Here is a 13,039-nt window from a genome sequence, read left to right as displayed (position 1 = left end):
GTCATGACTGGTGTCATTTTTCTGGTTGCTAACAAACGCCATTGTAACACATAATCACTGATGTTCCGCTGCAACTGTGGTGGACTCATCAGAACAGAGTGGGCGAGCTGACCAATCAGAGCACAGTGGGCTCATAGGGGGGGGGGGGGGGGGGGGGCCAGGAGCTCCAACAAGCCGTGAAGGACAGAGAGTGAATACACATACTATACAGAGATGCTGTATGAGAAACCAATGAGAGTTTGGAACATTGAACAATGTAAATCTATTTCAGTAGACCTCAACAATGGAATTATGATCAGTAGAAATGGCCATGTCATGGGACCTTTGATATAGAACAAACAGAAAAGACCAAGAATCATCATGGGCCCTGAAGACATCGTTTCTAAATCTATCTAGATATTTTACAGAAGAAGAGAAACGTTGATGGTGATTCCAGAAAAGTAATCACCAAATCTCTGAACCAATAGGATTCACCCTAACCATAAACATATTTATCCTTCCATTAAAAAAAACAATGAAAAATGGTCAACCTCATGGTGGTTTTAGAGAGAAAGTCAGGAGATCAATAAAGTCATTGGGGTTCATCCACAAGTATGTCTTTAGAAAATGTTCAGCAATCCATCCCAATAAGCAGCCGGGACAGAAATGGTGGACCGAGCCACATTTCCATCCCTGGAGACTTTGGATTATTGCACTGCGGATCACATGACTATAAAAGCCACCCACAGAAAACAATAAGAGTCCTCCTTATCTGTAATTGCCATGTACGTGTGCATGTATGAGTGTAGGAGAAAATACTGATACAATAATCAAAGTGCATTGCAGAGGGGAATTTATTTGTATGGAAAGATTCCTTTGTTTTCTGTGAGCAAAGAAACGCAAAAAAACACGTAAACCCTAAAATCAACCATCTTTGTTCAACACTCCTTTTTGTGGTTTTGAGTGAACTTAGTGGTTGCATTTAAAGCAGGACGTTTTACATCAAATCACTGTTATTATGCAAATAAACCAGACAAGAGATATCTCCACAGTTGTGTGCTGCTTGTCCAGTTTTGATCAAGTTCAGCATCCTTTTTGTCTGAGAGTAAAAATGTGGTTGATTTTGAAACGAGGCGTCACTTACTTTACTACAACGCTGAAAGATATATCTAGGCTATATACAATCTGAAATATTCATTCTTTTTCTAAATGGACACAAATCCTGTCAAAGGGTCACTGCCAGCCTTCTGCTTAATAGTTTCACAAATCCTCTCGCTCTACATAGATCATGGGGTCACGGAGAGGGGCTCCATTGTCATAAATGTATGTACTGTCAGTTTAATGGCTGCCCCATTCCCCGGATTACAGATCATTACAATGACAATAGAGTGACCTTTATCTCGCTTCCACATTATGCTCTTCACGAGTATCACTCTGCATCTGCTGACCGCCCATCTGTGCGGCATGTATTAATTATCCTGTAACCCAGATTAGGATTTCCTCAGGGAGGCAGACATTGAGCTTTCCACCAAGCAAAGAAATCACATTTTTATCACCGATCTCATCTCCTAGTTTCCCCGGCTGCACGATCGCTTCCTGAAGGACAGCAGGAGATAGTCAAAGTGTAGGGTAACTCATAAAACAAAAGGGACTGAAATATATTTGTAAACAACATAGAAAGAGCCTGAGCTCGCCACAGATACAAATGTTGAGTTGGATGTCCAGGCAGAAGTGAAAAAATGTAAAATGACGCAGCTGAAAGTACAGCCACGGTAAAGTCAGCAAACTACATCAAAGTGGAGATTATGAGCTTTAAATATATTAACTGACGTACTTTTTAAAGGAAATCTATTTGGAATTTCCAAGAAAAACAACATAATTAATCCTGATATTGTAAAGTATTAAAGTACCAACTGCATTATTAAAGTAGGAATGTATCAGTGTTAAATGGTTATACTATATCATGTGAAATGAACATACTAGACTCATATTACCTCCTTCATACAATACCCTGCTTCTCGTTTAATTAAAAAGACACCACGATGTCCACACTACACAAAGATGAACTTCAATACGAAAAGCAAACTATTCCTTGTTAACAACGCCGTCTAACTCCACTCCTACTCGTACAACATGAACAACACACTGTTTGATATTGAATCACTTACAGCGTGGGGATTGTTGGCCCGTTAGGCAACATATGAGAGAGAGACGAGCCGAGGAATTAGTCTCATGTTCGATCACATTTAAAAGAAGATTTGGCTTTTTATCCCATTTGGAAAGATGTGACTCAAATAACACATGTTGGTGTCGAGGGATTGACTCAGGACTTTGAAATTGACTATGCACCCTGAAATGTATTGCGTTTTAATAATATATTTGACTTAGAAGGGCATCCTTTATTTAATACCTTTAGAGGTGTTTTACAAACCTTGAAGGAATGGTGATTCTGTATTACATAAGAACACCTTTTGATTGTACTGGAAAGTGAATACATCAGACGCATCGGGGTGAATGAAAATGAACCTGCCAGCCACAATGAAAGTCAAGCATTAACACCTGAGTTTGTTCTTTCTTATCTGCCTGGAGATTATGTTAATGTTTAACATGTAGGTGTTAACATTTACACACGGAGTTATGACGTCATGCCAATATATTAATGATTAAACTGGAGCGTTGTTTGCCAATTTGCCATTATGCCTTGAAGTAAACTCCATACAACCTACTATAAACTAGCTTTTATTGGTATTCTACACCCACTTCCTGTCTAACTGCCATGGGTCATTTCAAATATGTGTGAAAGCATGAATAATGTCCTTGTATTTAGAACATGATTCATGCTTTCACATGTATTTGACTCAAGTATTCTCAATATTTACAAGTAGTAACAACGAGTTTGACAGCGAGACTTGAAGGGCCGAGTCTTGACCTCTTGACAAAATACCTCACATGAAGGCTACAACTCATGTTAAAGACAAACACGGTAGGTTAGAAACTGCACGATTATAGCAAAAATCATAATCTCGATTATTTGGGTCAATAATTGATATCACGATTATTAAAAACGATTATCCATTTACTTTGAAAACATCAATTTATTAAAAAAAAATTGTGTAGTATGTTTTTAACAGTTGATTACCCTGAACTTTAAGTATAATTCAATTGAAAAAGCAATAAAAAAATATATATATCTATTAATTTAAATAAATAATAATGAAAAAATAATCGTTTTATTTCGATTATGTTGTTTTCATAATCGTTGCCAGACAAAATCGTAATTGCAATTAAAATACGATGAATTGAGCAGCCCTACTAGAAACCAACTATTCTTTTTGATCTGCTGTCTCATTGAATCCTTAAGTGTTTTGTGATTAAATGTCAGAAAATAGTGTAAACAAACAGCCAGCAGGTTCCCAAATTCCAAGTTAGGACATAGGTCTAATCCTATGACTTGTTTCAGTCAACATAGTGTTAGTTCATAGTGGACTTAAAATGCATTTACACTTCCATCAAATCATTCAAAGTTGTGTATATTTGTGCTTCTGTAAAACTGGCTTTTTGTCAAGAGGACAAAAAAATGCAGAACCGGATGTTGGACTACAAAAAGTCATCGCTGGAATAAAAACACTGCTACAAGTAAAAGTCCTACATTAAAATTGTAATTGTAATTTACAGACTTTGTTTTGGGATAAATGTGAGGGAGTAAAAAGTGCAATATTTTTAGAGACAAATAATAAAGCAGCATAAAGGAAACATGATCAACTATAGTACAAGTAGCCCAATCCAATGAGTACTTATCTCTATAAATTAAAATCTGAATTATTTAAAGCATTTTGTTTTCCTTAAGACTTCTTAGCATGACGTAAGATAGGAAGTTTCTGCTCAGGCTGCTCTATTCTCACACCTTCCCTCCACATACCTGGCATTGCTGCGCAAACCTTTCAGAGTATGACTCCTTTACAGAGGGTGTGTCTGCAGAAAAAGGTGGGTCATAAAAGTGTACAAGCACCAAAACCTCCACCTTCAAAGTTACTTGAATAATTACAGTGAAAATACAATATATGAGGAGGGGGGGAACATATCATTGTCTCTATGAGAAAATAAAAGAGTGGATAATTAATGAGCATCTACTCCAGACAATCAAGAAAGACAATGCCTATTGGAAATAATGGAAAGGATAAAAGGTGTAGTTACCACAAAGGCCACCAGGAACATTGACAAGCTCGGCATGTGGCAACAGTCGCCAATCTATGGTGTTATGGCAAATGTGGTTCATTATTGCGATTTAAACAATGAGCTCTGACACAGGCCACGCACTGTAGAGGTGAACAAGTGTGCTTTTTAAATAAGTAAACAAAGAGCACAAGTGAAGAAAATAAGTCAAACAAAACAGATGTCTTGGAGAACAGAGATGCCTAAAAAAGCTGCTATAGTAGCCTGCGCTTACAGGCCTTTTAAGAAGTGCCCTATGTAAATATTACAAAAAGGGGAAAGGGGTTCATTTAAAGTACTTCTTTTGGTTGTAAACGTGAAAAATAAAGCCATTTAGAGAGTGCTTTTTTCTCCTAACACACGAAAGGCAGCACAATGTCTAGTGAAACCACATCTGAGTGGACAAAGACCCAGCGTCAAATCTAGAAAGTGAGTCTAGCAAACTACCGTTTTTTGTGTCCCAACTTTTACGACTGTTTGGGGTTTTAATTTGCATGAGAGAAAAAACTAAACAGACATTTTAACAGCGCTTTTGTAGTCAAAGTAGCCCGTCCAACTTACACAGTTCATCTGCGGTTACAGGCTTACCTTAGTGCTCACTCCGGAGAGAATGGGCAAACGGTCACTCTGCCGAAATGAAGACAGAAGAAGAAGAAGTAACTGAAACCGCGTAAAAACGACAAAAATAACGTTTAAATCCACATATCCTTTGGGTTTTTACTATGTATTTTTTCTTTTAAAACATGGACTGAGTACTGTGTACTGCTCGACCTATCCTCGTTTGTTTTTCTGTCGCAGCCTGCCTCGGTGGTGCCTCTCCACCTCAATCACGGTCCACGTAAGGACGTACAATCCACTTCCGGCCTCAAGTTTCAAAATATAAGCAGCACTTGGATGGCAAACAGAACATTTTATAAATAAGTATAAATGCCATGGTTTATAAAACAGTCCTGACCTCAAAATGCTACGTGAGTCAAGCAAAAGCAGAAGAACATGAAGTATTAAAAGTACTCATTAGGCAGTCCTATATCAGTAATATCGAGTTTTGTTTTGATATTATTCTGTATTTTATCTAGATAGTATTGCATAATACACACACAAAACAACATTTACTCAAGGTTCACATATACTATGTTGCAGTATTTTAGTACCTGAACTTCTACTCTACTACATGTCGGAGAGAACTGTATTTAACTTTCTACTTCTCTAACTTTTACACTTTGCAGATCTTGATCAACAACAAGTTGAACTTATATAGTTTTAACTGATAGCAACCCATCAATGTATAAGATAAAATAGATTTTCTCCACCAGATGCAATATTAAAGTGATAAACCCATTATTGCATCACTTATAATCCAGTAATATAATTTTGTGACTATTCTGCTAAATAACTCGGCTACTTTTACTTTTGGTATTTGAAGCACATATTGATTCTTATATGTTTTCACTTAGATTTTGAATGCAGAATTTTTAAAATAATGATCTATATACATTTTGTTCCATTCAAAAATATTTAGTAAGGGGAAGAAAAAACCTCTGTTTTGAAGAAACATCACGTGGTTTCCGGTGTCTTCAGTTAGCTTGATCGCCGGTTCTGTTGGTGACGTCACCGACGCCGGGACTGGTACAGGACAGTAGCTTCCTTTCAATTGTTGTCTTTCTTTAACTAGTAATCAGACTGCAATGCAATATTTAATAACGTGTCAAATTAAAAGTCACATGTTTATTGAAAGAATGTCTGCCCTTCATAGTGTTTATTTGAGTCTACAGGTTTCTATATTTATCGGTTAACTTGTATATATTTTAATTTGTCGTTTTGTTTTATTTTAAATGTTTATATTTTGTATTTTTTTGTTTTCTACTCTTTTTATTTTCAAATGAAGTGCAATGCAGTGTTTGAACATGCTGCTGTGACGAAAATAATCCCAATTTGAGATCAATAAAGTATATCTGATTTTATCTTCATCTTAATTTAAACTGAGGGCATTATTAACAAACAAAACCTGAAAAAAACAGGAACAAATAAAAAAATGTAAAAGGAAATTGAGGGATTAAGGTGTTTGGAAACTAATAAGCAACTTGCATTCACTCAATATTGTGAGCAATCCCTACAGGAGTCATTTGGGGTGAAGTGTCTTGACACAACGACTTCACTGGGGATTGAACCAGCTCCCCTGATCCAAAGATCAATACACACAGTAAGTTATCCAAATACTGGAAAGCATCCCAAAATGGTTGAACAATAATGCAGGAAAAGAAAATATGTTCTAGTGTTTAAATATCTGAGAATCTGTGGTCTATAGAAACATTTGAATTATTTATATGAAATCAAAGCCGATATACACCGTCCTCTATCTGCATGGACTGTCTAACCAAAGAATTATGAAACAAAACAATGAAATAACTTCCCTGCCATAAAGTCAAGTTCTACCAAAATTACTTCACACATCTCCTAACACTTCCCCTGGTGGTTTCACTGTTAATAACACATTTTTAAGGTATAAAGGCTTTTGCATCAAGGATTTTCTTTTAGCCCAAAATGTTCTGCCAGGCTCTGGATCATAACCTAGGGTCTCACAGTGCTCCGGATAAGGACTCCCTGCTTTAATTAACCACTCAGCTATACAGCAGCTTGTGCAGGTGGGATTGATTTGGACTGATTGGATTGGATTTTTTTAGACATTTTATCTATTGTACACTTTGACATGAGGAGGAGAGGACTTGTCATAGGAGATATTGGAAAAACATCTGTTGAAACTCATCACAGGAAGTGACAGTCCAATTTCTTACATCTGGTCAGAAAACACAAGGCTACCAGGGCAACTGGGGTCAGGTTTCTTTAATACGTCCTTTAGAAACAATGGAATTAAAGCCTCGGTACCTTTCCAACTTTCCAACATTTCAGGTGTTTTTCCCATTTAAAAAAAAACCTCGAATCAAACAACAAAACGGTTATCTCGATTGGGACATTCCGGCAATTAATTCATCATTTCTGAACTACAGCCTATACTTTGGCTGTGGCTGAGAGGAAGAGCTGTTGTCTTTGAGTCAGAAGGTGGTTCAATCTCAGCCATGCCGTTTTCATGTTGATGTATCGTGTGTATTGTGCTTGTTAAATGTGTGTGTTATCTCACTGCTATGGTGGAGAAGAGCTTCAAAACCTAAAATCTCAAACCTGTTAGAAATCCCATCCCTTACACTCCTGTTACTGTGGTTTTTCCCATTTATTTATCTTGTACTTTTGTATTCCTCTATTTATTCCTCTATTTATTCTGTATTTATGCATTTATTTATGTATTACTTATGTCATGTGCTGTCCTCATTACCTGCTTTTGTCTTATGCTACTATATGCTGATGTTAAATATGGAGAAATTGTCCCCACCACTTTTTCTAACAAAGTGATCCCATGGCAATGATAATGAAAACCTTCACAGATCTACCAAGTAGAATTATTGATTAATAATGGGGATTAAATGCTTTGCTCAAAGGTTACAGTTACATGCAAAAAACCCATCACAACAGTGCTTCGGTCATTTCATACTTCAAGTGCTTTTACGAGTATTTTAGATTACTAATTTGACTACTGCAAATACTCATTCGTTGTAAGAGTAACTTTTTTAAAGTGTGGTCTTCCAGTTACTCTGACTGTGTCTCCCTCTGGTGGGGCTTTACGGTAAAGACAAGGAAGTGGGAGAAAACCTAACACAGTGCTACTTCTTATTATACATCCATTGTGTGTACAAGCAGGGGTGCCCAAACTACAGCCCGGGGGCCAAATGCGGCCCGCAGGCCATTTTGAATAGCCCCTCAGCAAATTCAAAAGTACAATGAAATATGGCCCACAAATGAAACTTGTGCTTTTCTTATATTGTACTTCTTAAATATGTAAAAATATATTACACAGTAGTATTCATGTGTTTATAAGACCGCTTTTTAAATCAATTCAGTCAATTCAAGTTGAAAACATTTTCTAACAAATCTTAAAAAGCCCAATGACTTAAATACACCCTTCCTGTTTCTCCTTATTATAATCACTCTGAGGCTTCTGTTTTAAGGGATGAGCTGCCAAGAAGATAAATGAAACCCCATAGAGAGCTGTGATGTAGGCTGTTTTTTAATTTACCTACATTTTGCTAACTTATAACTTAACTTACGAGGCGATATACCTCCTCTATAAGTGGCCCAGCCCTTCGTATATTTTTCTGTATGTGGCCCTCAGTGAAAAAAGTTTGGACACCCCTGGTGTGTACAGGATGTACAGATGTGACGAATCGCTTGCTTCTGCCTGGCTCTAACAATTGACCAATCCTGCTTCAGACTGAGGTTAGGACCGCCCACCTCATTAGCATACGGACACAGAAATACATAAATAAATAAATGTAAGTGAACGTAAATGTAGAAATATATTAAATATATATAATAATGTGCGTACTGTTTCATTCTCAGCTTGTATTTATTTATTTATTTCCATATTTATTTATTTATTCTTGTATTTATTTATTCCTGTATTTATTTCCACATTTATTTATGTATTATTTTATTTTATTTATAAATATATTTATTTATTTACTTATAGTCTATGGAAGCAAACATTTCAGCTTTATTATCATGATGTGTCATCTATCATATCAAACACTTTCAGACATTACAGATGGCATAAAGGTTTAATGAAGGAATCAGCCAAAAAAACTAAACTATGATAGAGGATAGGGGCCATATACAGTTTTGGGATCTGACTTTAATCTCAGACCTAAAAAAATCATACACAGATGGCCTCTTTCGTTGAAAACTGTCTTGAATATATTGTCAGTTTTTAACTTGGAATTGTATGCATTTAATGAAATACAACAAGTTAAAACCACAAAAAACAGTAAGTAGGGCTTCTTAAGAGGTCATTTAGTTAAAGAATATATTGTCTGTTTTTACCATGGTGTTTACTCAATCAAGTCATAAATGTGTTAAATTAAATACAAATGGTTTTTTATCAAACTTTATATTTGTCTAATTTTTCCAATGTTTATCATGAGAGAAAAACTGAAAATAACGAACTTAAAACTATAGTGTTACATAATTTTGTAACCATGTATTTAAATAATGTCTATCATGTGCAATATGTGCACGATACGATATACTTTATTGTCCCCGTAAGGACATTTGTTCTGGACTCCGTCCTGCAGTTCCACATACATGTACATATACAAACATAGTAAACATTAAAATACATACACATATCATCACTCATACACCGTTTGAACAAACACAATACACAGACGCACATACTGACAATGACGACCTCTCATGGCCAACATTTAAAAAGATAATTTAATTTAATTTCATTTCATTTAATTTCATTACATGTGAATGTTAAGAAGCTTAGTGGACATAGGTAGGAATGAGTATGTGGTGGGATCAGACACCATTTTTTGTGCCTGTCTAATAATGGACTGCTCATATATGTTTTGGTGAGATGGATGTTTTTTAACAGCAATCATTTTTAAGTTACCATACCAAGCAGTGATACCATACCTTATGATGCTCTCCAACACTGCATGAACTTCTGCTCAACTCCGTAAGCCCGGAGTCGACGCAGAAAATACAATCGCTGTTAAAGTCTAGAGCACAGACCTTCAACATACGCCTTCCAGCTGAGTGTACTATCTATATGAACACCAAGGTACTTATAGGAGCTGACCTGAGCTATGGGTTCATTGTGGATAACCACCGGCCTAAGGTCACCCACTGCCTTTGGGTCCCACACATGGTCCCACACCATCTCCTCAGTCTTCTTCACATTCAGCACAAGATGGTTAAAATCACACCACTGCACAAATCTCTCTATTTCAGAGTGATAAGCCGATCCCTTTATAAGTTGGGAAAGCTTCACTAATGCATATCATTTTATTGTTCCTTGTTCCACAGCGCCTCCACATGGTTAATCTTTATTCCTACACTGAAAAAGGAAAGTCTTTTTCGGTACTCCTCTTAGATTTTGAGGTCCAAAACATGTAAATGCTAGAACAAAGTTTGAAACAAAACTTCTAATTCTAAAGTAAAATATAAAAAAAAATATATATATATTTGGCTCTGCTATCACCAGGGGGCAGAGCATCCCTGCAGAGAAGTTAAAAACTGTTACCATCATTTGTACCCTGACCTATATCATGACATAAGTGTAATGAAATAGTTAACCTACGGGTGCACGTGTCACCCAATTCTTCTTCTCTCACCCGACTTTCTTACTTCAATAATTCAATTTGATTACAAAGTATTTAGGCGAGGAATTTCAAGCTCATGCTTATTACATTAAAGTTGTCTTTTAAACCCAGCTGACCCAAGGCTAATTGGAAAGAGCTGAGTTGCACACACAGTCATAACAGGCATAATTAGATGTTATGGTTATGTTATTGTCTTTGTTTTGTTTGTCTACCCTCCCTCCCAAATGTAAAGCGTCTTTGGGTTCAAGAAAAGCGCTATAGAAATAAAATATATTATTATTATTATGGTTGATTTTAATTTCCCATAAAATGACTTGACGTCTGTGCGACACGCGAAGATTCAACGCTGTGGTAAAAGTGCAACATTATCTGAAACCTCTCTAACCTCTGTTAAGCCTGAGGAGAGCTTGACTTTTAATCAAGGCTGAGTAGCACTTGTCAACACTTTATCTGCCACAGCTATAACCAGGATGTCTTCCATTTTAGATCCACGCCCCTCGTATTCCCATCCCACTGAATGACTTCTGGGAGCCTACAGCTGAGCTAAAGTTACGCTGATGAAACTAAATATTTATTTTGGCAGAAAGGCGCCCATCCTTATGAGCACCTGTTTGAGGGTGATGATATACGTGATGAACCAGCGGCTCCTGTGCTATGTGTGTTAGTCTGAGGTTTGCAGGCCCAGGGAAATGTGAATCACACACATGGTTGGAGATTTGCAAGATGAAATGTACCTTCTTATCTATCTCCCAACCTTTTTCAGTGGGAGTAATGCTGAGGACACAAGATCTGAAGATAAAAAGTTAAGGAAATAGGTCATGTCTATCTTAACCCTTAGACAAATTATTGAATTAACTGATTTAATCTCGGGAATACATTAAAAAAAATGTAACACACTGTTATCAGTTATTAAATGTTATCGAATATACCAAGAACATTTCTCATTCTGCCTGTACTGCAGCACCTCTTTTCTCCCTCTGTCTGAAACCAGAGCCCAGTCTGCTCTGATTGGTTAGCTGTCCGGCTCTGTTGTGATTGGTCAACCTCTTAGAGATGTCCCGCCCCCTTAGCCTATCACGTACAAGTTATTGGAGCGCTAGACAATAGAAGCGCTAGTGTTACATAGTGATGTCACATGGAGGCGTTTCAGGCAGAGTGGATGTGAAAGGGATAACCCAAAAAATCACAATAGGGCCCCTTTAAGTCATTATACAGTAAAACGCTTAATAATGTTTAAATATATTCATACAGCATTATGCCTATAGATTATCATGGCATCATGCATTAAAACAGACATATTTCTAATAAATGATTACTGAACTATTCAAGTCAGCAAACTAATTTGGCTTGTTTTACTCTGTTGGACACATTTGAAAACAAATCGTGTTAAATCTTTCCGACACAACAAAAGTAAAACAACTCTTTCACCAAACCTAATGGGCTTTGTTGTCAGAGTAGCTGAATAATAAAAGCAAAGCGGCATTACAAAGTGGTGCTTTTAGGCACAGTTGGCCCTCAGCTGCCACCACATCACCAGTTTTGGTCTTCCACCAGCGCCTGGATCTTTTGGATCTGTATTCTGGGACATGAGGTTTGGTGCTAGCTGCCAGAGTGCCACCATGACAGCTGCCCTTGATTTGCAACGGACAGAATTAGTAAGATAAATGCAGCCTGAGACAGAGGGGCTCAGTTGTTGTCCAGATAAGTGAGGTCAGATGAGACTTCAGCCCCTCTAAGTGAGTGGGACCACGTGAAAAACAAATAGAAGTTATTAAGACTGGGCTTTTACTGGGACTATACACTGAGGCGTCATACAAAGGGGATACAAATGGTAGTTAACAATTTAGCGCAGGAACAAACTCCTAAAAATGTGCATGGACTCCCACCCAGTTCCTAAAACAGATTTCTATAAAATAAATTATCCCAACATTGAATCACCAAACCCACTTTGGGAGTGTAAAAGAGAGGTTTTCCGACAGAGCAGAATCATCTTGAACATTAAAATATCAATATAATTATTATATTATATTAGCCCTATCATATCCATTATATGGATAATTTATGCTCTACTTTTTGAGACTCTCCACATGTTAAAAGCAGATCATTAAATCGAGCCAAAGTGCTGTACATATAATAAAAATAGCCTACAGTAGAGACACTTTACAGCAAATACAACAGCACAGATTGTTCAGAATATCAGTATGAGAAAAACGACACCCTCTGTCCTTAGACCCTCGCATCGTACAAGGAAAAACTTCCAGAGAAAACCCACAGTTTAAGGGGAACATGTAAACCTCAGGGAGAGCAACAGAGGAGGGATCCCTCTCCCAGGACGGACAGACGTGCAATAGATGCCGTGTGTAAATCAAAGAGATAATACATTTTACAGCATAGGTAGTCCAAATGTTAGGAAATACATGTGTCTGTAATAAGAAGATAATTATATCTGTGTATGTGTTGGTGTCTACATGGGTAAAAGGAAAAAGAGAAAAAACAAACTGCAGCCTCTAAATAAAGTGTGTGGTGACTGTGGGGGTTGAAACATCCCACGAATCTCCACGGAGATTTAGCGGACTGGGAATACAACACCCGGCTAAATGACTGAAGATTTTCTGTGTCATATATAGACG

General features: G+C 37.1%; 1 protein-coding gene across 1 annotated transcript in view; it reads right to left on the bottom strand.

The window, feature by feature from the left end:
• nck2a (NCK adaptor protein 2a) overlaps window positions 1-5,018 on the bottom strand; it is a 53,604-nt gene extending 48,586 nt beyond the window's left edge. Inside the window, 1 exon segment of the mRNA XM_034213781.1 lies at window positions 4,753-5,018. The gene's annotated coding sequence lies outside the window, so the exon portion shown is untranslated.
• Between the last annotated feature and the right edge of the window lie 8,021 nt (window positions 5,019-13,039).

This window comes from Gymnodraco acuticeps, unplaced genomic scaffold, assembly GCF_902827175.1.
Source record: "Gymnodraco acuticeps unplaced genomic scaffold, fGymAcu1.1, whole genome shotgun sequence".
NCBI lineage: Eukaryota > Metazoa > Chordata > Actinopteri > Perciformes > Bathydraconidae > Gymnodraco > Gymnodraco acuticeps.
This window is presented reverse-complemented; position numbering and strand designations above follow the sequence as displayed.